The sequence below is a fragment of the Trachypithecus francoisi genome, unplaced genomic scaffold (genome assembly GCF_009764315.1).
Source record: "Trachypithecus francoisi isolate TF-2019V2 unplaced genomic scaffold, Tfra_2.0 Lachesis_group2, whole genome shotgun sequence".
Lineage (NCBI taxonomy): Eukaryota > Metazoa > Chordata > Mammalia > Primates > Cercopithecidae > Trachypithecus > Trachypithecus francoisi.
This window is the reverse complement of record NW_022681465.1, coordinates 150,497,016-150,522,980: the sequence shown is the minus strand read 5'-3', so window position 1 is coordinate 150,522,980 and position 25,965 is coordinate 150,497,016. Positions and strand designations below refer to the sequence as shown.

Genomic DNA, 25,965 nt, shown 5'->3' with positions numbered 1-25,965 from the left:
CAGTTCTGCCCCCCACAGGCTGTGTGACCTCAGAGAACATTCCTTCCTCTCTGAGTCTTGGTTTTCTCCTCTTTGAAATAAGGACATTAATTCCTTCCCCCAATAATTATCCAATAGGATTATTGTGGGAGATCATATGAGATAATATATATGAAAATGCTTTGAAATGTGCTCAGGGCTGTATAAATAAAAGGGATTATGGTTATCTGCAGGCAGTTTGTAGGGGCTTAATTATTAGTCAGCATTCATGGGCACTGAAGCTGTGGAGCAGCCCTGCAAATGTTCCCTTGGCAGCTTTAGCAGAAAGGACCCTGTGGAGAAACTGAGGCTGGGTTGCCAGCATGTATCCAGGGGACCTTGGCAGTAGCGGGTGGGGTGGGGAGGTGGTGCTGAGATGGACAGCATTGGGATTCCACTCTGGCCTGATCCCCAGTTTTAGGACCTCTCACCATCTTTGCAGAGTCCGCAAAGATAGGAGTCTGCAGGAAGAGATGTAGGAACTCCTTGGCTTCAGGTGTGAAGTGCTTTGGCTGCTGCCAAGGGTGGCTCTTCTGGGTTTGCTCCTGGCAGCTCCTCAGGCTGGAGGAGCTGGAGACAGGCACCAGCAGGCAATGACTCGGCATTTGCTAGACCCAGCTGGCTGATGGAGGGAGAAGGGTGCCCAGCCTCCCTGTGTTTGGAGACCCAGAGATATGCTCTTTGGAGGGTGGAAAGGAGGTGGGCCCAGGGCCTGCCTTCAGGAGCACGGCTCAGGGGCATTGGCGGCACTACTCTTCACCAGGGAGAGACAACCAAGGATGAAAGAGCCCAGACGTGGCCTGTGAGTGGATGGCTAAGAAGGAAGGAGATGGAGAGAAGTGAGAGGGGGAGCAAAGACCTGGTCCTAGGACATCCAAAGTCATTCCTCTGAAGATAGGGGTAGAGGGTCAGTAGGAGGGACTAAAACAGAAGACATGGAGTTCCAGTGCCATCTATCCATTTATTTCCTCATTCAAAACCTTTCTTGAGCACCTAGTATATTTTGAACACTGAAGATAGAGCTGTAAACAAGAAGGAGCTTCTCTGCCCTGGTGAGGTTGAGTTTAGGAGATAGACACAAGCATGTGAATTTCACAGGGGAAGTACAGGAGGCTTTAGGAGGCGAAACAAGAGGCTCTACCTAGCCCTAGCAGCAGGGAAAGCCTTTCCTAAGAAGTGAGGTTTGAGATGAGGCCATTGGACGTCAGCTGGGGTGGTGTCAATTCTACAAATATTTATAGATCATTTACTATTGACCAATCAATGGACAGAGTTCCTGTCCTCAAAGAGATAGATATGAGAAGGGAAAAGAGTCCCAGGAAAAAGGAATTACACATACAAAGGCAGAGGCAAGAAAGGCCAAGTATATCACAGGAGCATAGAGAGCTCAGAGTGCAAGAGGCAAGAGATGAAAGACGGCAGGAGATGAAAGACGAGGCAGAAGCAAAAGATAACCCCAGGCCATGCTAGGGTGTTTGGGGCTTGTCCAGGGCCATGCATGATGCTCAGATTTGCATGCTTGAAAGGCCAGTCTCAAATATCCACTGGCACTATGGCAAATGAAAAGTCACACGTGGGAGCCTCTGTCCCACATTCCCCACTATCAGGCTGATCTGAAGGCAAGAGAGGGTGTATCTAGGCTGTGTGTCTGAAAGACTGAGACTGAGTGTGTCTGTCACTGATCAAATGTGGGAGCGACTGAATATGTGTGCCTGCCTCATGCCTCTTCATGCCATTATTGGTGTTGTTGACCTGGTTGCGAATCAATAGCAATAGTCCTTCACATGGGCCTGGTGCCTCTGTCCATTTGAGTTTCATGAGAGATCTCTCCAGGAAGCAGAGCCAGGATTCCTACTCCCATTTTCCAGATAATGATCCTACTAATAATAGTTGACATGATTGAGTGTTTACTGTATGAAGGCTCAGTGTGTATACTACCTCATGGAACACACACTGCAATCACTCCCATTTTACAGATGAGTCATTCGAAGGCACTTACAAGCTTGCAAGGGTACTTACATGCTAGTAAGTAGCAAAACTGGGACTAGAGCCCATTTCTCCCTACCTTCTGCCCTTGTCCCAGGAAATCTTAGCCTCTCCTCCCTCCTTTCATCTTTCTCCTTCCAGTTGCAAAGCTGCCCAAATAGACAATAGCCTGGTACTGCTGGAACAGCCCCATCTGCTGAGCTCAAATTGTAAACCTTGCCTCTTCATACCCCTATCCCTCCACCCTGGCTCAGCCCAGCCTTGAGGGCAATGCCCCTGAAATCCTGGGCATCTGATACCCGAGTGCTGCAGGCCCCAGCCCACAGCAAGCAGTGGCACTCCCCTAAATATTTCCAGAGCCAAGACCCCTCCCGCCGCCATCTCAGAGCCTCACTTGGTCAGAGCAGCCAGGGGAGGCAGGATCGATGTGCAGAGAACTCAGTAATAATCCCAGCGCAGTCAGCCAGGCTGCTGTATAAAGACAGATTAAAAACTCATCGGGTCGAGATGAAGAAATAATTCAGCCGCTTGGCCACAGTGGGAACGCCTAGGGCTGCAGGTGCTAGCCGGAGTACATGTGAAGGGGTGGCGGGGATCCAGATGACAGCGACTTTTGGCCTTGGGAATCTGCACTCCCCCACTTCGTTCCACCCCCAGAGCCACCTTCCTTTGCTGCCTCCCTTGAAGCCAAGGCTGACAAATCCCAGTCCCCTAGGGAGCAGTGAGGGGGAGGCAGGCTGGGGGAAACCGAGAGAGCACAGTTGCTGCCTAGCTCCACACCCTGGTTTATTTCCTCCGCAACACTGAAGTTATTTTGCTCATTTATTTGTTTACTTGTGTGCTGTTTCCTCACCTAGACTATAAGCCCTGCGAAGCCAGGGACCTGTTCATCTGTTCTGCAGTACCTCCAGCCCCCAGCCTACAAGAGGGCCTTCTTAAGAACTGTTGAGTAAATGAACGCATGGACTGGAATCCTGGCTCTTGCTGTATGACCTCGCTGGGCTTCCGTTCTCATAGATGTAAAATGGGCACAGTAGTGGCTTCTAAAGGAGATCTCAGCCCAGCGCCAGGCTTCTAGGAAGCGCTCAATTGAGGATTTTGTTATACTGATGTCAAAAGAAAATGGAAACCGTGTCTGCTGCTTGAGGCGCCATCAGGGGGCGCCCTTGTGCAAGGCGCTCGGCGTGCTGCGCCTTCCGCAGGCTCCCGGGTGAGCGCATCCAAGGCCGCCCCCACTCCCCGCCCCCACCTTTGGGGGGCTAATCTCCTCCCCTCTCCGTCCCGTTCACACGCCCACCCTCACTCCGCGCGCGTCCCCGCTCCGGGGACCGTCTCCGAAGCCCAGTGCCCACCCCTCCCCACCGCCAGGCCCAGACTCCTTCCGCCCACGCAGCCCCATATGCTGGAAAGAGCCTCCCACTCCCCATCTGTCAAGCCACTTCCTTGCCCCGATTCCCGGTTTCGCCGCTGTCCCCTCCTCCAGGAAGCCGGTCCTGATTGAGGGGCGGAGGAGTGCGAGCCTCGCCGGTCAACCGCCCCTTATCCCCGTTCCCCCAACCACCGGGCTTTGGGGAAATACCCGCTGCCCTGGGCAGACGACCCCCGGTGCTGAGCTCTGAACCGCGAGTCCGGGTTTGCGAGCAGATGCGAGAACTCTCTGTGCGCTTCAGACCCATGGGGAAACCCTGCGGAGAGGAGTGGGAGGGCCTGCGTGGAAGGACCCCTCGTGTCAGGGCTGGGGGTGGGGAGCGGGCCTCGGGGCATCGCCGGCTGTTCGCCTGGGGGGCGCAGGGCTTGGGGAGCGCGGTACAGAGAAATACAGGCTGCTTTTCTCGCCCAAAGGACCGGTTTCATTTCGCAGATTGATTATTGCTGCGTGTGTATGTGTGTGTGTGTGTGTGTGTGTGTGTGTGCGCGCGCGCGCGCGCGCGTGTTTGGGCGTTGTTAGTTTTTTTAAAAATGTAACTTGCTTGTCTAATGAATGTTTGATTGCACCTACATCCGGAGGCTGTTTTAATGAAAGGTGAAGGCTCCTGGAGGGAAATAAATAAATAAAGGATCGCTCCCCATCCCTCGGCACCCGCTCCCCCAGCAACTCTCCATCCACAGCTATCTTCTGAAGCCCATGCCCTCGCGGAAGAATTCTGTTCCTGTTTGAATGTTCCCATGTAAATGCTGCTGCTCTCCCAGGGAAATCACACCCTTCAATCGGTCAATCTCAGAGCTTTTATTAAGGGTGTGAAGGGGAGATGAATGGGGAGAGGGAGCTCTGGGGGAACGGGGAGAGGAGCGAGGAGGCCTCCTCTCCCACCGCAGGCTGGATTGGGTTTTGCTCGCTTGGTGAGTGCACACCCACTCTGCGCCAGGCTTTGTGCTGACATCAGTGGACAGGGAGAAAACAGGCACAAAGTAATGCCAATGTTATCAGTTCAATTCAGCAACTATTTGTTCAGCATCCCAGTACCACATTGTGACCCTGGGGGATTCACTGAACCTCAGAGAGCCTCAGTTTCCTCATCTGTAAAATGGAGATTGTATTCATATTTATCTCATCATGTGCTGAGGGGATTAAATGAGAGAGTGCATGGCACACAGTAAGCACTCAGGGAATGCTAGCTGTGTTGTAGATAGCAGTGTAGGGGCTATGGGAAGGCAAAGTGGTGTGGAGCACAGACCTAGGAGATTTTTTTTTTTTTTGAGACGGAGTCTTGCTCTGTCGCCCGGTCTGGAGTGCAGTGGCCGGATCTCAGCTCACTGCAAGCTCCGCCTCCCGGGTTTACGCCATTCTCCTGCCTCAGCCTCCCGAGTAGCTGGGACCACAGGCGCCCGCCACCTCGCCCGGCTAGTTTTTTGTATTTTTAGTAGAGACGGGGTTTCACCGTGTTAGCCAGGATGGTCTCGATCTCCTGACCTCGTGATCCGCCCATCTCGGCCTCCCAAAGTGCTGGGATTACAGGCTTGAGCCACCGCGCCCGGCCAGACCTAGGAGATTTTTAGAGGGTGGATTTAAAAGTGCATCCCTCTTAGAGTAGAATATCTACGTTTAGGCTCTGTCCCATTGATCAGTCAACTGATAATTACTGAGTGCCGGCATACCAGCCACTGTTCTTCACTTTGTGGATACAGCTATGAGACAGGTAAATCTGGTCTCTGCACAGAGAGCTTATGTCTAGTAAGGGAGACCCAGGTCCATAAACAGCCTGGCCACAGGGTGGGCAGAGCTGTAACAGAACAAGCCCAGGCAACTGTGGCAGCACAGACGAGGGATACTTCCCCCGACCTGGCTTCCCGGAGGAGGGTAATTTAACCAGACAAAGATCGAGGGTGAGGAATGTGTGAGGGATGGGAGGAAATATATTCTAAGCTCAGGGAATTGCCTGTTGGGAGGACACAGAGATTAAGTGAAGGAAGTCATGAGTGATTGGAGAACTGAAATTTCCATCTCCCATGATGGTTAAAGAAACAGCTTTGGAATCAAATGCCTGGCTTCAAATTCTGGGTCTGCTATGTACTAGCTGTGTGACCTTGGTCAAATTATTTCATCTCTCTGTGCCTCAGTTTTCTCTTCTGTAAAATAGGTCTGTTAATAATAAGGGGTTAATAATAATATCCATTTCATTGGATTGTTGTGGAGAATGCATGAGATGGCATTTGTAAAATGCTTAGCTCAGGCCTGGCATGAGGTTAACATTCAATAACTGTTAAATAGTATTATTCTTCACTGTTGCTGAAGATGAAGCCATGGTGTGGGGAGGGTGAGAGGTGAGTAGGAGGCTCAGATCATGAAGGACCTTAGACATGGTAAGGGGTTTGTACAAGCCTAAGAACAATGGGGAATTGATGGAGTGACAAAATCATATCTGCAGTCATCCCTGGCATCCTTCCTGACTCCTTTCTTTCACACCCCACATAAAGTTCATCAGTAAACATTGTCAGCTCTACCTTCATAACTCATCCAGCATTGAACCACTTCTTACCACTTCCATAGACACTATGCTGGTCTGAGCTATTATCGTCTCTTCCCTGTGTTACTGCAATGGCTTCCTAACTAGTCTTGCCACTTCTACCCTTGTACCCTTACTGCTTGTTTTTCGCACGGCAGGTAGAGAGGTCCTGTTAAAATGTAAGCCAATTAAAATGATTGTGTCATGCCTCTGCTCAACCCCTCCACTGGTGCAGCATCTCACTCGGGGTCAAAGCCAAAGTCTTTATAATGGCCAACAGACCCTGCAAGGTGTGGCCTTCTGCCAGATCTCTCCCTCTTCTCGTACTCCTCTAGCCTTACTGGTTTCTATGCACTTTCTCAAACATGAACTTGCCAAGTACCATCCCACCTCAGGATTTTACACTTGCTGTTCCATCTGCCTGGAATAACTCCAGGTATCAGCAAGCCTCACTCCCTCACTTCTTTCAGATGTCTGCTCAGTGAGGGCTTTTCTCCCTACCTTATATAATAACAAGCCTATATCCTGCCACAGTACTCCCTGACTTCCCCCTCTGCTTGCTTTCTTTCCATAGCAATGATCACTATCTAATACTGTACATTTACTTGATTACTTATTATTGACCCCTTACTTCCCCACTGGAATATAAGCCCCATGAGGGCAATAGTTTTGTTCATTGCTGTACCCCCAGCATCTTGAACAGTGCCTGACACAGAATAGGCTCTCAATTGAACAAATTCATTGAACAAATAGTTAAACTTTCAAGAACTATTTGTTCAATGAATGAATGTGTATGCATCAGAAAAAGACCACTGTGATGCAATGTACAGAATGAATGAGGTAGGGTGGGGCAATAGCAGAGGCCTGGAGGGAGACCTTTGCAATCTTCCAGGGCAGGGATGATGTCATCACATATGGGCCAAGGTGGTAGAACTGGAGAGGAGTGATTGGTCTGGAGAGAAATTTAGGTTTCATCTGCAGGGTGGGGGCTATAAAAGAAAGGATGAGGTGAAGAATGATGGAAATGCCCAAGTTTTTGGCTTAGACATCTTGGTGGACAGTGGTGCCAATTATTGAGATGGTGAAAGGGGAACAGGCTGGGGTGAGGAGTTATTGATGTGAACATCTCTGAGCCTTGGTTGCCTTATCTGTGGAATGTAGAAGATGACCTCTGTCCTGCCCACTTTCTGGGGTGGTTATAGAGACAGAGAGAGGTAAAAGAAATGGGATCCCTTTGTAGGAGTGCCTGGTGGGTTCCCAGATGTAAGGCAAAATTATTAGTAGTAGTAGTAGTATTAGTATTACTATTAAAGTCAACTTGAGGAGATCTGACAGAGAGGTAAAATGAGAATCTGCAGCAGAATCTAGTCAAATGCCAGCCTGGGTGGAAGCAAATGCCAGGAAGCACGATTTAGTCGATATATGCAGTGGGTGGTCAGGAAGGGGAGAGAACAATGTGACCTAAGCTGTCAGAGGCCATGTGGAGGTGGGAGGGGGGACTCAGCTGGATTCTGGAGTGAGAGAGGGGGAACCAGAGCAAAGGCAGGGGTTTGGTCAGAGGTTCACAAGCAGAGAAGCCGTGGGGTAGCTTGGGGATCTGGGGGTAGACAGAGAACCCTGGGCACAGGATGAATGATGGTCACCACCACAGACTTCCTTTTCCTATCTCCACCTACCAGATGAGAAAACAGTGGTATTTCTCAGCTGGTAATTCAATCCAGGAGAATGGGCAGAAACCATCAGAGCATGGCCAGTGGGGATCTGCCTCTGCTGTATCATCCAGCCAGTTTTGCTCCTGCCCTTACTTGGTGCTGAGTAGAATGGGAAATATGGAAATTCACTCTCTAATGTTCATCAGGCACCTACTAAGTGCCAAGGAGTCACCGTGAACTTGTAGACTTGGTTCCTGCCCTCTGAGAGTTCAGGGTCGAGTAGGGAGACAAGCATTCAATAAATATTTTGCAGAAGCCATGAGGTAGGTACTGTCATCCTCGTTTTGCAGATGAGAGGCTCACAGATGTTAAGGTCACCCCACTGGAAAGTGGTAGAACCGAGATTTGAACCCAGGTAGTTTGTCTCTAAAACTGTAACCACTGATGACACTGCCCATGGTCAGAGAGTCTGTGATCCTGGGCTTACACATGGCAGGGACAGACTTGTATTATTCTGTCACCAGACCCCTGGAGGGGTCAACAGAAAGAACTTGGGAAACTGGAGGGAACTAAAGGAGCCCCGTAGAGCGAAAAAGGATCTTAGACGCCCACTTGCAGACATGACTATTTACTTTTTTACAAATGTTTATTTCATTTCTTCTATATTCCAGGTACTGTGTGAGATAGTGATAGGTAGAAGGTCCATTTATTGATTCACTCAACAACTATTGAGCACCAACTATGTGCCAAATACTATGCTAAGCTGTGAGGGTACAAGAGAAATCAAACAGACAAAAACCCTTGCCCTCATTGAGCTTATAATCTAATGGGAAGACAGAAAATAAACAAGATAAATAAGTTGAAATATATATGTAGTATGATACATAGTGATAAGTGCTAAGGGGGATTAAAAAGGAATTATGTGAAGTTGAAATTTTAGACAAGGTAGCCAAGGAAGGCCTCAGTGACATGAGGTGAAAAGGGCAGGCAAGGCTCGGGGCATGTAAGGCATGGCTGGTCCTCGTAACAAATACATAGATTTATATTTTAAAAAATCTAAAATGCTATGGGAGGCCAGCAGAATTTTTCCCTTTTGTTTTTGTGTGCGTGATTTTATGTAGGAGTTCCCTGGAGACCAATGCTCATGGAAAAGGGGCAGGAGGCAGGAATGGGCAGAGGGAGAAGATGAGCACAGGCCTGGCAGTGGCCTTGGCCGGCTGGATGAGGAACACCAGAGCTGGACGGGCCTCTTTCAGAGTTGTCCTGAGTTGGGCTGATGGCTCATCCTTCATCTCCCCTATCAGTCAGTGCTTGGGTGTGGAGACCCCTGCAAGTGGCATGACCTTGGATGAGGCAGTTCTTTGCAGCTGATGCAATCCCGGAGGGGCTGAGAGCTGGAGGCTCTTTCCCAACAGCGTGCCAGTACCAGGGGCAACGAGCCCTTCTCTGAACAGGGGCCTGGGTGGCTATTCATACTGTCCCTCCCGTGTATCCAGGCCTTTCTTTTTTGGCCCCTCATAATGTTTATTCAGTGGAAGTTTTTAACCATAAATAATATAATCTGACTCACATATAATTTTTTAAAACAATCACTCCAGTTTATGTGTGTGGAGAATAGACTGGGGTGGGGGCAGGGTGAGATGGGGAGACCAGTTTGAGGCTGAGGCATGTGGAAGTCTCAACAGGAGCCCCTGGGAAGCAGAAAAAGGACAGGCTCCATGAGGCTCAGTTGGGCTCTGGGACTGTGCCTGGTGACTCTTCTCCCACAACAGAGTAGCAAGCACAGCGAAAAGTCCACACCTTTCAACCTGGGTGCGGTCCCAAGGTCATCCTGCATCTGGAGCCACAGAGGTGGTGATGGTGGAAGATTAAGTCCCCAGAAGGTCAAGTGAGCTTGTGGCCAGGCGGAAGTTCCTTTAGAGTCAGGAACCTCAGCTCTGTGGACTCCTGCTTCCCAGCATCTGTATTTCACCCTTCTTTCCCTTTTTTCCTTCCCTCTGTTTGGTTGATGCATTTCTTATAAAAAATCTTACCTTATCCTAGCAGAACTGAGAGGAAAGGAGGTGTGCCTGCACTGGTGAAGCCTGGCTGGCACACTGTTTCCCCACTCCCCACCCCATCCCCCAGACCAAGCATGGGGGTGTCGGGAACCTCTCCCAGCCAAGAGGAGGAGCAGATGGGCAAACTAGGAAAGAGAAGTTAAGGCCACTGAGCCTCCTGCGTGGAGTGGACCTGTCCTTCAGGAAAGGGGTTGAGGAATGGGAAGGCTGGAAGTTTCCTTGGGCAGCCATTGGCCAAGATGACAGGGTTGATCTGGTTTCTGGTTTCTGCTCAGATTCATGATGCATGATCCCTAGCCTGGGAAAGTCCTAGCTTACAGATAGACCCAGGCAGCAACTTTTCTACCCTCACCAAATGGACAAGCAAGCTGCTTGTCTCACCCTCAGTAGTTCCAGCGAAAGTCAAAGTTATGTAGGGTGGAACAGACCCCTCCAAAGAAACTGGGCCCAGTGAAGACCTGGTGCATTGTGAGCTCTTGCACTTGCTGTTCATTCTAGGAACGTTTTCCCCAGCTCCTGCAGGACTGTCTTGCTCGCCTTCATTCACGTATCAGTTTACATCTCAGGCCCTCTGGCCACCCTGTCTAAAATAGTACTCCCACTCCCTCCCTAACACCTACCTGTTTGGTTTTGTCTCCCTAGTAAGCACATATCACCATCTGAAATTGTATCTTTTACTGGCTTATTTCTTATATGCTTCCTTGGGCTGGATTGTAAGCTCCATGAGGCTGGGCCCCTTGCCTATCTTGTTCATCTCTGTATCGTCAATGTCTAGAATAGTGCCTGGTAGGCACTTACTACATTGTAAAATGAAGGAATGAAGTGTCGTCTTCTCCTTCATCCCTCAAAACGTCAAGGAAAAAGTCAACCCTGTGAGCATATAAATGGCCATAGAGGGACAGTCCCTCCAAAGAGGTTGGGCACAACCCTAAGGCCCGTGAGCCCAGAGTGGGAGTGTATGTGTGCACACGCATGTGTGCGTGTAGTGTGTGTGCATGTTTTGTGTGCATGTGTGTTGTGCATGTGTGTTGTGCATGTTGTGCGTGTGTTTGTTGATGAGAAGAGAGAAAACCATTCACTCCAAGCTGAGGTTCCTGCTGCACTAAATACAGGGACTCCCAAAGTCTGATCAAAGGCCAGCTTCTTTTAGGGAGTGATAAAGGAACAGGAGAAGGAGAGAGGGCTTCTGAAAGTGACCCCTAGGGCTCTACAGGCCTTTGCAAGGCCTTAGGCTGCCAGCTGGGGGTGCCCACCCAAGTATGACCACATCGTCCCCACAATTTCCAGACCCTCTGAACCCTGGCTGCCCCTCCTCCCAGAAAGGTGTCAATGTGAAGAGGGGGAATTTGCTCTATCAAGTGTGACCCAGTGTTGGTGATGAATACCAGAGATGGTAGGATCAGCTAGAATAACATGTCACACGGTGGGCTGCGTTCAGGAATGCTGGAGTGGGTAACTGGCAAATTGAAAGGCTGCTTCATACTATAATGGTTAAAGAAAAAGGGAATTATCTCATGCCTTTCTTTTCGTCTATCAAGGTGTCAGCATATGCTAATTACCTGGCAGCGGCTTCAACGGGAAGAGGAAGAACAACTATTATATTTCTGAGGAAAGATTTATCTTGCGTTATTGGCGCCAGTTGGAGGAGGAGGTGGGGGTGGTAGGGGGTCAGAGAGGCAAAGTAAGAACTGTTTTTTGACTTGAATGGAATTGAAAATGCCTTTGAACTGAGGTTTTTCTCCTACAATTAGAAATAATAAGCCTTGTTGGAAGAGGCTTTGCTCTGAGCCTGTGGGCAGAAGAGGGGGCAGCATGGGTGGAGGACTCTAGCGTCCTAGGAGGTTGTGGGGAGGGGTCAGGCTGGGCAGCCGACTGGGCAGGAGACATAGAACTCTTCCATTCATCCGTGGATTGCATTAAGGGGGCTGTATAGGATGGGCGTTCAGAAGCACAGGCTTACAGTCAGGCAACCCTGGGTTTTGAATCCTGGCCCCACTACCTCCTAGCTGTGGTCTATGGCACATTGCTCCATGTTTCAGAGCCTCAGTTTCCTCATCTGTGGGGAAAATAATACCTACTTTATATTGGTTACTGTCTTAGCTAAATGGGATCATGTGAAAGAGATGTCCAGTATAGCTCAATAAGCAAGAGCACCGGTGAATATTATTACTCAGCATATGTTTTCTAAGCACCTACTGCAGTTCAAGCACTAGGGAAACAGGTTAATAAGTCAGATAGGGCTCTGCCCTCCAGGAACTTATCACAAAATGGAGGGCCTGTATCTCCTTCGGTTCCCATCCCCTCAGAGATCCCAGAAAGTGAAGAAAAGGGATACAGGGAACAGGGAAGGGCCCTCAAGCTTTACATGAGGCTGTGCTTCCCCCATTGTAATGATAATAACAGTGAATTGGATACTTGATACACATGAACTCTAAGTGGAGATTTGGTGGATAAGTGTTGGAGGCCAAAGGATCACCCCAGGAAGGAGCTTGGAGGTGTCAGAGCTTAAGAGGATTGACTTTGGGAGGCCGAGACGGGCGGATCACGAGGTCAGGAGATCGAGACCATCCTGGCTAACACGGTGAAACCCCGTCTCTACTAAAAAAATACAAAAAAAAACTAGCCGGGCGAGGTGGCGGGCGCCTGTAGTCCCAGCTACTTGGAGGCTGAGGCAGGAGAATGGCGTAAACCCGGGAGGCGGAGCTTGCAGTGAGCTGAGATCTGGCCACTGCACTCCAGTCCGGGCCACAGAGCGAGACTCCGCCTCAAAAAAAAAAAAAAAAAAAAAAAGAGGATTGAGTTTGCAAGAGACAGGTGAGGGGCTGGTCAGGATTCAAGCTGTGGAGACCTCCAAGGAGGTCTGTCCTCAGGAATGGAAGGTCCTGGGGCCCGATGAACTTACTCCCAAGAGTTGACCCCAATGCCAATGTCAAATTTCAGCTGTCCCAGGCCCCTCCATTCAGGATCAGCAGCTGTGAGCAAGTGAACTGGAGAGGCAGCCTGGCATGGTGGCAAGTGTGCAGCCTATGGTGCAGAGATCTGAGTTCAAATCCTATTTCTCATACTTATCAAATGGTGGATTTGGGTCAGTTCCTAACCTCTCTGTGCCTCTGTTAAATACAGATAATGAGCTCTAACTGTGGGGTTGTTGGGCAGACTAAAAACAAGGCATTCAAAGCACCTGGCGCACAGTAGCTGTTCCCAAATGGTAGAGGTGATTACTAAAATTGGCCATCGTCGCCAACTGTGTCTGATTCACTGCTGGCCCCAACCCCTGTGGCCTGGAGAGGCATTTACTGCTCTGGGGATGGCAGAGGAAGGAATGGGGGTGGCACCAGGTGGGTTGTGTGGCAGACAGAGACTTTGAGCAGGTAATGACTGTCAGAGACCAGCAAATCACAGGTGTCTAGGGAACAACAGGAGTTACGCTCAGACTCCAAAGAACAAACACGCAGCACAAGACGTTTTGCCAAAGCAAAGCTGTTTTGATCGTTCCCGGATGTGACATGTATCGCATGAGGAAAGAGAGCCTCTTGCACTGAGGCTGCCTAATTGACAGCCGGCGGCTCCAAGCAGAGGTGAGGATGAGGGTAGAGCAACCCTCCTCATACTGCCGGCCTCCCTGCCACCCTGGGCAAGGCTTCATAGCAGAGGCACTCTTGCCTGTGGGGTGAGGGAGGCTCACTATTCCCAACACCTCCAGATCCAGCCCTGGCCTCCACCTCTCCAGCCCCAGCCTGCATCACTCCTGGAACCCAGGCTCTGTGCCAGTCTAATTGAACTTCAAAACTTTGCCAAATGCAAAAGACTCTGTCTGGCCTCCAGGCCTTTGCATATGCTGTTCTCTCTGCCTTGGATTTGCCTCCCACCCACCTGGCTAGTAATGGCAAATGCCTCCTTAATAACAAAAATAAAAGCAGCTTACATTTATTGAGCACTTACTCTGGGTTAAGTGCTTACCCAATTTTATCTTATTTAAACCTCACAACAACCTACAAGGTAAAAATACTGATAGTTGACATGAAGTAGATCCCTAGCATTGGCCAGCCACTGTTCCAAGTGCTTTCTCTTTTTTTTTTTTTTTTTTTGAGACGGAGTCTTGCTCTGTCGCCCAGGCTGGAGTGCAGTGGCCGGATCTCAGCTCACTGCAAGCTCCGCCTCCCGGGTTCACGCCATTCTCCTGCCTCAGCCTCCTGAGTAGCTGAGACTACAGGCGCCCGCCACCTCGCCCGGCTAGTTTTTTTTTTTTTGTATTTTTTAGTAGAGACGGGGTTTCACCGTATTAGCCAGGATGGTCTCGATCTCCTGACCTCGTGATCCGCCCATCTCGGCCTCCCAAAGTGCTGGGATTACAGGCTTGAGCCACCGCACCCGGCCCTGGCTAATTTTTTGTATTTTTAGTAGAGACGGGGTTTCACCGTGTTAGCCAGGATGGTCTTGATCTCCTGACCTCGTGATCCGCCCACCTCGGCCTCCCAGACTGCTGGGATTACATGCGTGAGCCACTGCGGCCGGCCTCCAAGTGCTTTCTGTGTATAGACTCATTTATCTCCCAACCCTACGGGGTTATTACTATTATTATTATTATTATAGAGGGAGTTTTGCTCTTGTTGCCCACGCTGGAGTTCAATGGCGCGATCTCGGCTCACCACAACCTCCACCTCCCGGGTTCAAGCGATTTTCCTGCCTCAGTCTCCCAAGTAGCTGGGATTATAGGCACACGCCACCACGCCTGGCTAATTTTTGTATTTTTAGTAGAGACAGAGCGTCACCATGTTGGCCAAGCTGGTCTCAAACGCCTGACCTCAGGTGATCTGCCTGCCTCGGCCTTCCAAAGTGCTGGGATTATAGGCATGAGCCACCACGCCTGGCTTAAGTTGCTATTACTATGCTTATTTTACACATGAGGAAACTGAGGCACAAAGAGGTCAAGGAACTTGTCCAAGGTCACGAGATTGAAGTAGCAGAGCCCAGGTTCCAGCTCGGGTTACCTGACTCCAGACCTGGAATTCATAACTGCTGCACCATCTGCCCCTGTATATCCTTTAGAATTCAGCCCAAGGGCCATGTCTCCCCCAGAGGCCTTCTCTTTTCCCTGATTGGGTCAGGAGCTTCCAGCCACCATCCTGTGAAGTCTGCTTGTCTGTCCCCTAGGCTGGAAATTCCCGACAGCAGGGACTGTCTGCCTGGTTCAGCACTATATCCTCAAAGTCTAGCACAGTGCCTGGCACCTAGCAGGGACTCCACGTAGGCTGAAAGCCTGCAAGAATCCCACCCTAGCTTCACATTTTCAATCACAAGGACTGCAATACCCCATCACATATGGTAACTGGGGTCGAAAAAATTCAATCACATAAAATCTGGGTTTTGATTTTTATATAGTTAGTGAGAAGCAATGCTTTTTCATCCATCTGAAGTGGCACAAAAAGCCAGGATAGTAAGGCATGCTGTACACCACTGACCCTATGCCGAACTGAGGAAATTCCAGATAATCACAGGGCATTCACTTCCTGACACTCCCATTCCCTTTTGAGAAATGGAACTGGCTGTAGGACAGGAGCTCTTTGCAGCCCTTGCTCATGTTGTATTAAATTTGTGTTTCTTGTGGACAGCATTAGGAAGAGCATTGCCACACCCACTTTGTGCCCAATCTTGGCCACATTATCCGAAGGTCAAGGAGCCAACAGAGTAGCTGAGAGTCAGAGGGGCTTGGAAAGAGTGAGGGGCTCTGGTCTCACTCCACGCATAGTTTCTGTTCTTAAGCCATCATAACACTGTTGCCTGAGCAAACTCTTGCACCATGAGTTTACCTTCCCACTGCCAAGGGTCACTCTTGTTGACTAATTCTTTTTGTGATGATGCAGAGATAACAAGCTCTGCCTTGGGAGGGGCTGTCAAAGGAGTGAAAGAGATGGACAGCTCAGAGGAGAGTAAGAGTCCCAAGCGTGGGCAGGTCCAGGCAGGCTCCTTGGAGGAGGTGGCATTTGGTCCAGCCTCTGCGCCCTGCTGGCCTTTCCCCTGTGGTTATAGAGAGCACAGAAATGCCATGAGAGCCTCAGCCTAGATTTCCCTTTGAGCCAATGACAGTCTGGGGAGAGGTTACGGCAGCCTCCAGGAGATGAGAGTGAGTGCTTGTCACTGAACCACTACCCCCTTAGGTATGCAGCCTGCCCAACCCTAGCTGAGAGGTGTGGGAGCCTTACTTTCTTCACCAATAAAGTGTAGATAATGATAATACCTTCCACCCAGGCCTGTGGTGAAGATCAAATGAGAGAATGCAGGGAAAAGCGTCTTATATGCTATAAAAGGCTCTGACAAATGCTCATTATTTCTTCCTATTCTTCTCCTGGAATTTATCAAACACTTTATAGGCCCTGGAGGTATTTTTTTGACTCCATTCTGCATGGCTTTCTCTGGCCCACAATTCTCCTCTCTTCTCCTGCTATACTTTAAGGGAGGCAGGATAGTGCAGTGGTTAAAGAGGGAGGAGCAGGCTGGCCTGGGTTTGAATCCTGGCTTCTCCTTTTCCTAGAGGAATGCATGACTCAGGGCAAGCCACACCACCTTTCAGAGCTCCCTTGACTCTCTCCTGTTTGTCCTGTTTAAAAATGAGTATAAAAATTGAACTTAACTCATAGATTGATGTGAGGACTAAATGAGATACTTTGTGAACAGTTCTTAATACTGTGGCTGCTGAGTGCTTAATAAATGTCAGCTGTGTTGTTTTTAATTCTCTCTGATAGGTAGAATTCTACCATTTTTGAGTGGTAGGACCACTGAAAAGAGACCTCAGGCACAATTTTTACAGGCTTCCTTGTCTCCACACTCAGGCAGAGGGTAGATCAAGAAGCAGATTAAGTGCTCACTCATGCAGCAAGCAGTTTTTGAATGCTTACTCTGTGCTAGGTACTCCTAGAGCAATAGGATGGTGAAATCACAGTCCCCATCACTGGGGAGCCATGCTGCAGTGAGGAAGATGTTTATTGATTCACTCACTCGCTCACTCTCATTCATTCATTCGTTCATTCGGTCAATTATCATCCATTTGCCAGGGTCTCCACATGCAGGTTCTGTGCTGGGCTCTGAAGCACAGAGCTGGGAACAGGGCAGGGAGCCTACTGCAGAGGTCGGGCTGGAGTCCTTTGAGGCCTCAACCTCTTTCTGATGTGCTTTCCCACTTCCTGTCACTTGGCCTCAGTCTCTCCATCTGAACGTCAAAGGGTCATTTAAGCTGGTCTCCAAGCTCCTGGCCCACACCAACATTCCAGATTTCTCAGCTAGGATGGACAAATGCTGAGTGACACCCCCATCCCTGCTCCCAGCCCACACACTCACTTGAGGCGCGGGCATCGATCGGCTTGGAGCTCATTAGTGGCCGCGCAGCCGTTGCTGCATGTCACAGGCTCTTAAAGTCTCCATTACCAAGGCCCCTTGCTCCTCTGTATTTTTAGCCCGCATCTGGAGGAGACGGCTGGCGTCTCCTGCAGTTATACATGTCAGGTTCAGTGGTTTCGACAACTTCTCAGGCCTCTGGGCACCTGGAGGTGGGGGCTCCTAGATCTGCTGCTGGAAGAGAAGCTGGTGGGAGGTGTGAGGACCAGGGGTAGGACCAGGTGTCCTCTGTTCTGCAATCCCCCAGTCCCTTCTTGTGGGATACTGCCTCCCAGGTATGACAGAGCACATGGGCCACCACACTTTCCTGGCTGTTCTGGGACCTAGGAGGATAAACTGCTCTCTTGATGACACTGGACTCAGGGCAGGTGATACCAGCTTGGGAACAAAACCCAGGCCACTTGGACATTCCCAATGATCAGCCACCATCTCTGGCTGCAGACAGGTAGAGCAAAACGCACAGAGGCCACACGTTGACATCCAATACTGAGAGCAGGTTTCTTCTGCCTATAGGAGACAGAGCAAGCTCCTGCAGCCAGCCCAGCTTGCAAGAGCCTGGGTTCCTTTGGCATTGACAAGAACTGTAGCTCACAGGCCCACAGGAGAAAGAATGTGTTTCCTGGTGACAGACACCAGGAAGGACGAGGCAGGCCACAGCTTGCCTGGGAGGGGTAGGAGGTGCAATGTGGCGGGGGATGGGGAGGAATCCCAACATGGGCAGAGGGGAAGTCCTCAGGCCTGAGATGGGAATGGGGCTGTTCCCATATTGGGAGCACCAAAGCCCGGACTTCCAGGAAGAATAGAAGCCTCAGTCAAGGACATAATTTAAATTTCTTTATTCCCCAACAGCCGTACACCCTAAGACTTGCTCATAAAGTAATAGTAGTGAACAATTATTAGTCTATTACTCTGAGCCAGTTACTTAGTGTACTAAGTGAGATCCTTGTATTTCCTGATCATCTTACCGATTCTTCACTTTAAGGGAGGAAGTATTATGATTCTTCTCATCTTATAGATGAGGATAGTGAAGCTCAGAGAGGCTAAGCAACTCACCCAAAGTCACACAGCTGGAAAGTGCCAAACATATGCAGAATTTCAATCCAGAGTCCAGGCTCGTCCTACACCATGTATGTAGCCTTCAGATGCCAAGGGAAGAAATGAGGTAAGTTCTCACTCAACAGTGACATTTTACTGATGATGCAGTGGGAAGAACATCATTTTGGAAGGTCCTGTCTCTATGCCAGATGTGGTTCTGACAAATCCTTCTTTTACTCTGGGCCTCAATGAGGAGATAGATTGAGGTATGGAAGGATCAAAGCCATATTATACATCTGTTCTGAGCTCCCATCTGAATCTGAAAAGATGTTACATAATAATAGCAAACATTCCTGGAATATTTACTGTGTGCCAGGTATATTATATGTGTTGTTTTATTTAATCTTCATACCTCCCTGTGAAGTATTATCCTTAAACAGATGAGGGAATGAAGCTCAGAAAGGCTGAGCAATCTGCCTAAAGCCACACAGCTAACAACGAGGTGAGGCTGAAATTAGAAATGTGGCTTGCTCTGTCTTAACCACTCCCCTTTTCTGCCTTCTGAGGGTTCAGTCTTGGGACACCTAAATGTTTTGAGAAGGAAGACCTTCAGGTGTCTTCTGTCAGAGCTGGAAGGAGGTCAGGGGCAGAGCCTATGTGATCTGCTGGAAGCACTCAGTTTTCTGTTATTTAGGTGAGAGTAACGGCTTCCTTATTTTCAGGCTCAGGACACTGGCCTCCCTTTACACCACCCTATTCCACACCATCCATTATCGACACCCCACTTACCTCAAGGTGCTGAGAGCTTCCCAAACACAGAATACCTCCTGAAGGAGGAGGAGGGAGAGGACCTGCAACACTTTTGCTCCTCCCAGAGGGGCCTGGAGGGGCAATGAGAGTGACACTTGACACAGGGACCTGGGGGTTTCTGAGTTTTGCCACCATCTATAAATTCACCAGATACTTACTGTCTGCCTATTCAGTGTCAGGCACCTTTCCAGGGCAGGGCTGCCATACAGAGTTGCATGCTGCACAACCCTCTGGAGGTGCCAATCATATGGTAGACACTGTGCATGACATGACTGGGTGCTGGGAATGTCGTGGTAAGCAAGACCAACCTGGCCTCTGGTCTCACAGAGGATGGAGTCCCACAGGTGCCTCAGTCAGGCAAGCCAGGAGTGACCTTACAGTATGGCCAGGGTGGTGATGGGGGAGGAGCAAGGGCTGTTGGGACTTGCAGGAGAGGCCCCAAACTATATTTGATAAGTCAGAGAAGGCTTCCTGGAAGAAGAGACATCTAAACTAAGGCCTGAAAGGTAAGTAGAAGCAGCCTGCTTAGCGGGGAGAGTTCCAGGCAGGAGAAGCTTGAGCAATTAATCATAATCCAAGGTAATTCAGGCTGTAACATCAACATGAACACAGAGATGTGGGAGTCTGTATTCATTCCATTAGTCATTTACTCATTAAGGAGATGGGGAATAGTTATGCCTGGGAGTTGGAAACGTTTCACCTAGAAGATAACCCTTGAACTGGGCCTTGAAGGATAAGTAAGAGTTTTCTGGGTTTAGGGGGCAGGAGAAGCGGGAGAGAAGCATCTGAGGAGACAAAACCACATGAGCAAAGGAATGCGGTTGTAGGTTTTGAGCATGTTGCCTGCACAAAGCAGAGGTTTAGGATACCTTTCCCAGGCTACCCTTGGTAGCTCTTTGTCTCTCAACCCTAACCTTGATATTTATTCATTTTTAACGTGACTTCATCTGTTAATAAGGGTTCAGATAGGAATGTTGGATGTAGGCATGCCTGAGTGCAGGAATCAGTGGATGAGTGGAAAGATTAATAAATGCATGAATGAGGGAATATGTGAAAGAATGAATAATAATACTGAACATTTTATGCATGCTTTCCATGTGCCAGGCATTGTTCTAAGCGCTTTTTATTTATTAAATCATTAAATCCTCACACAACCCTAGGAGGTAGGTTTGGTTATTATATGCATTTTACAAATGGGAAAAGTAAGACATGTAAAGTTAAGTAATGCACCCAGTGCCGCACAGCTAGAAGGTGGAGTGCGGGGGCAAGGGTTTGAACAGAGGCTACAGCCTGGGTCCCAGGAACAAATGCTAGGAGTTGGGCAGTTCCTCATTTATCCAAATAACTCCTCTCTCACTTCATAATGGTTTCTTGGCTAAGCCTCCTCCAGAAATGTGCAGCTTCCTTGGAGCAGACCTGGGTCCAGGCAACCAGAGACTGTCAGGGCGCTTCCCTGGCTGGTGGGGACACACAACACCTGCAGCCCTTGCGGGGCAGCTGTAATGTGCTAAGGATGTGCTGCTCCTCCCTAGAACAGGCTGGGTGAGGAAGTAGGGCCTTTAGCTTGCACAGTGGAGAGCACCTTGCTCTGGGAGTGCCTCTCTGATCACTGAACAAGAAGCTTGAAGTTTGCCTTGCAGTTGATTGTATTAACATTTTGGAAGAATCCCCCTTCCCGGGAAGTGTATTAATGATTCACTCTGGCTGGTCTCTCACCCAGGGCAGCCTTTGAGTGAAGTGCCACAGATTTCCTAGGAATCCTCTGAGACATTTTGACATTCTGATTGTCACTGCCAACGTGGGCTGCGAAGGAATTAATTGACACAGATGAAACCCTCAATTTCCAAGGGCTGTGTAATAAAATAAAGGTTATTGTATCATTGTAGATTCCACCACTAATGAAAAAGGGCTAAAGACCATAATGACAATATGGCATGCTTAGTGAGTGGAGACTCACTTTGATTTTTACAAGCAACCATCCTGAACTTTCGGGAATAATAAGGATGGTAGTTATTATTTATCGAGAATTTATGATATGTTAGGTCCTTTACTAAATTATCTATCTATATATTATGTATTCCAACTCTATGAAGGAGATGCTATTTTCATCTCCATTTTACGGGTGAAGAAACTGAGGCAGGGAAAGGTACAGTAAACATGGCTAGTAAGTTGGAGAAATAGACAACCTTGTGGCTGAAAGACATTCTATTTTCTTGAGGATGAAGGATGATTGAAATACCTGGCCAGGCAGGGTTAAGATATGGGCTGAACATAAGGAATTCTGGCTGGTAGAGTGTTATAAGTGTCTGTACACACTTTCTAGACACTGAGAGAACACCACTGCCTTTTCTCTCAGACCACAGGAATCCCATCCATCCATCTACCCATTCATCCATTCAAAAGAGATCCACCCATTCATCATCCACCCAACCATAGATCCATTAATCTGCCCATCAATCCACTCATCCACTTATCTGTCATCCACCCATTCATTCATGCATCCATTCAGTTAGTCATATATTCATGTATTCACTTATTTCTTCAACTCAGGGATGTCTCTGACTACCCCTCCCCAGCTTCTGTCATGGGGGTGGGTGCCCCCCTTTCCTATAAGTGCCTGCTATGACAGATGTAGCAGGTGGAGGAAAAGCAGCAGGAGAGCAAGGTGCTGGGAGATACAGTACCACCTCCATAATTTGTAAAGAGTTCCTTTAACTTTCTCATCCCCAATCTCCATATATGTAAAATGGGAATAATATTTGCAGGCTGTTGTGAATTTAAAGCAAGCAAATGTGTGATATGTTTTGGAAATATAAAAGTTCTGCATAAATTTATGTCTCTATCATCATTATCATCACTAGTGCAGTATGTACTCAAATCTATGACTCCCTTAAGTTTGAGAAGTCAGCATCTATAAAATGAACCATTTCTGATTTTGTTTTAAAGAAATTCTTTAAAATTTATAAACATGAAATTCCGTAAAATAAAATTACTTTAAATCATGCAATTGCACAGTTTTATAATAATCAGATCTATTTATTCCACGTTCTCTTGAGGCTACAGGAAGTATTGGAGATTAGGCGTTGGAAAGGGACTTGGTAAAAAGGGATACTTGATCATGAAACATCAGTCCTGCAATTCCTGGCTTAATGGATAGAGCTCTCCAGAATAATATTATATATCAGGAAGATTGTTTAAGGCTTACTTCTTGTTGGTTATAAGAATAAGTGAGGGAAGACTGTAAGGAAATATGTGCCTAAAAACCCAGGAAAAGATGAATAATCAGGCTACAAGATGAGCAGGAACTGCTATAAATAGAGGTTATATAAACGCTATCATCAGTCAGTGTGGGTTACATTATGCTGCAGTAACAAACAGTCCCCAAGTCTCTGAGGCCTATTACAAATGTTTATTTCTGCCCTATATTACATGTCTGTCGTGGGTCAGCTGCAGCTTTGCTCCCCTGCTTTCTTCACTCTGGAGCCCAGGCCAACAGAGGAGCACACCAATTCTTAAAGCTTTCCCTCATATTTTATTGGCCAAAGCAAATTGCATGGCAGGCCTGTCATCAATGGGAAGCATATTCCACTTTCAGAAAGGACACCCAAGGGAGGAACAGCAAATATTTTGACCAATAACACAACTTTCCATATATATGTAACTGAACTAGGTTATTTGAACCTTGGAATGGCTTACAGGAAGAACCTTTGGAGGAAGAGGTAGTAGCTCAATTAATTTAGCTTCTCTCTGTGTCTGCCTCTTCTCCTCTCACCACCCATTTTCTATGTATTGTGGCTTTTGCCCTTGTGTCCTTTTTTTTTTTTTTTTTTTGAAATGAAGTCTTACTCTGTTGTCCAGGCTGGGGTGCAGTGGTATGATCTTAGCTCACTGCAATCTCTGCCTCCTGTGTTCAAATGCTCTTCCCTCCTCACCCTCCTGAGTAGCTGGGACTACAGGAATGTGCCACCACACCCAACTAATTTCTTTTTTTCTTTTTTTTTTTTTTTGGAGACTAGGGTCTTACTCTGTCACCTAGGCTAGAGTGCAGTGGCGTGATCTTGGCTCACTGCAACCTCTGCCTTCCATATTCAAGTGATTCTCCTGTCTCAGTTTCCCAAGTAGGTGGGATTACAGGTGTGAGCTACCACACCCAGCTAATTTTTTGTATTTTTAGTAGGGATGGGGTTTTGCCATGTTGGCCAGTCTGGTCTCGAACTCCTGGCCTCAGGTGATCTGTCTGCGCTGGCCTCCCAAAGTGCTGGGATTACAGGCATGAGCCACCACACCTGGCCTGCTTTTCCATCTTGAGATTCCCATTTCCTCATGACTCTGGCTTCCCCTTTACGGTCCTTTTGCCCTCTTTCTCCCTTATGACCTTTTACCTTCTGATTTTGCCGTTAGTTAGCCAGAACTCTTTAGAGTCAAGTGCCAGAAACCCAATGCAAAATAGTTTAAGCAAAAGGGAAAAGAAGACATTTTTTGCCTCATATATGAAAAATCAAAGGTAGAGCTGGCCTTCGGCATGGCTGGGTCTCTGGGCCTTGGTAATCTTCTTGCCATCTCTCATCTCTTCTTTCCACTGTGTTAACTCCATCTTTGGGCAGACTTTCCCATCTTGTTGATGGGATGGTTGCTATGGCAGAGGCCCCTGGTTTCCTGACAACAGCTGTTCTCCTTTTCTTCCAATATGATAGAATATTTTAGTTGGCAAGATGGCCTTTCTTGCAACTAGTTGTGCTTTAGGACTAAATTCTGGCTAATCATACATGAGAAAATGATGTGTGCAACTTTTGGGCTGTTCCTCTAAAATAAATTGTTGTGCTTTCCCTTCCTTTTTATTGCCTTCTGGCTGGCTGAAATGTGGTCATGGTGGTGGTAAGTGTCACCCCCAGAGGGGACAGAGCAACAAAATAGAAGGAGCCTGGGATTCTGAGAACTTTTGTGGAGCAGAACTACTATATCTACTTGAGCTTTTATATGAGAAAGAATTAAATTGTAATCTTGCTTTAGCCCTGTTATTTGGGCGTCTTTGTTAGAGTAGCATGATCAATATCTTAATTAATTAACTTCCCCATCTTGAGCCCATCGTTGTGGTGAGGGGATGAAATCTACTGACTGGGCCAGGCCTGGGAATTAGGGTCTTATTTCAGAATCTGGGGTGAGACTAACTCACTTAAACTCTTAGGTGAGACTAGCTCATCTAAATTCTAGGACTGTACCCCAAGGAATATTGGGGTACTATCACCAGAAAAACATGTGAAATGAGTGCTAGGCAGGCAAAAACAACATATGGCCATCACACCCTGTCAACTCCTCATTCCCCTTATGCTTGCCTGCTTAGATTCCCTAGAAAAACATTAGATTGGCCCAATTCATCTATTTCCTCTCACCAGGCCACAACTCATCTATCAGGTGCCAGATAATGGCCCAATCAGCTGTGGCTATGGAGATGGGTCACCTGTAGCTATGAGTTTGGTAGCCTTGGTGGACAGAGTAGACAGCATAATTCACGTATCTTCAGAGCCCTCTGTCCACTTGCTGTAGTGGGTGGGGATGATGTTGAGGCCTGGGAGTAATTCAGGAAGTGGACTAGTGTTTTAGTCTGTTTGGGGGCTATAACAAAATGCCATAAGCTGGGTGGCTTATAAACAACAGAAACTTATTCTTCCCAATTCTGGAGGCTGGGAAGTCCAAGATCAAGGCACCAACAGACTCAGTGTCTGGTGAGGGTTTACTTTGTGGTTCATAGAATGGTGCCTCATCATTAGTCCTCACATGGTGGAAGTGGCAAAGCAGCTCTCTAGGGCCTCCTTTTTCTTTTTCTTTCTTTCTTTTTTTTTTTTTTTTTGTGTGTGTGTGTGCTTTTTTTAAGAGATAGGGTGTATAAGGCCATTATCTCATTGCCATAAAGAAATACCTGAAACTGGATAATTCATAAAGAAAAGAGGTTTAATTGGCTCATGATTCTGCAGACCTTATAGGAAGCATGATGCTAGCATTTGCTCAGCCTCTGTGAAGACCTCAGGAAACTTACAATCATGGCAGAAGGTAAAGGAGGACTAGGCACTTTGCATGGCCAGAGCAGGAGCAAGACTTGGGGTTGGAGGTGCCACACCCTTTTAAGCAACAGATCTTATGAGAACTCACTCACTATCATGAGAAGAGCACCAAGGGAATGATGCTAAACCATTCATGAGAAATCCACCCCTATGATCCAGTCACCTCCCACCAGATCCCACCTCCAACATTGGGGATTGCAAGTCAACATGAACTTTGGGCAGGGACACATCACCAAACCACATCATTCCACCCCTGACCCTTCCCAAATCTCATATCTTTCTCATGTTTCAAAATACAATCATGCCTTCCCCAAAGTTTTAACTCATTCCAGCATTAACTCAAAAGTTCAAAGTCTCATCTGAGACAAGGCAAGTCCCTTCTACCCATGAGCCTGTAAAATAAAAATCAGTTTAGTTACTTCCAAGATACAATGGGAGTACAAGCATTGAGTAAACATTCCCATTTCAAAAGGAAGAAATCAGCCAAAAGAAAGGGGCTACAGGCTCCATGCAAGCCTGAAACCCAGCAGGGCAGTCATTAAATCTTAAAGCTTCAAAATAATCTGCTTGGACTCCATATCTTACATCCAGGGCATACTGATGTTAGAAGTGGACTCCCAAGGTCTTGGGCAGGTCTGCCTCTGTGGCTGTGCAGGGTTCAGCCCCCAAGGCTGCTCTCACAGGCTGGCCCTGAGTACCTGTGGTTTTTCCAGGTGCAGGGTACAAGCTGTCAGTGGATTTCCCATTCTGGGGTTTGAAGGATGGTGGCTCTCTTTTCACAGTTCTATTAGGCAGTGCCCTAGTGGGGACTCTGTGTGTGGGTTCCAACCCCTCATTTCCCCTCCACACTGCCCTAGCAGAAGTTCTCAAAGAGGTCCCTGCAGCAAGCTTCTGCCTGGGCACCCAAGCTTCCTCATGCATCCTCTGAAATCTAGATGGAGGCTCCCAAGCCTCAACTCTTGCATGCAGTGCACCTGCAGGCTTCACACCACATGGAAGCGGCCAAAAC

The 25,965-nt window shown here is 48.1% G+C and overlaps 1 long non-coding RNA gene across 1 annotated transcript; it reads right to left on the bottom strand.

Moving 5' to 3' along the window:
* Nucleotides 1-2,109: 2,109 nt before the first annotated feature.
* On the bottom strand, nucleotides 2,110-25,259 carry LOC117064594. The gene is made up of 3 exons (XR_004429548.1): nucleotides 25,170-25,259; nucleotides 12,410-12,418; nucleotides 2,110-2,121 (listed from the first exon to the last, which is right to left on the bottom strand). It is a non-coding gene; the product is annotated as an uncharacterized LOC117064594 (long non-coding RNA).
* Nucleotides 25,260-25,965: the final 706 nt, after the last annotated feature.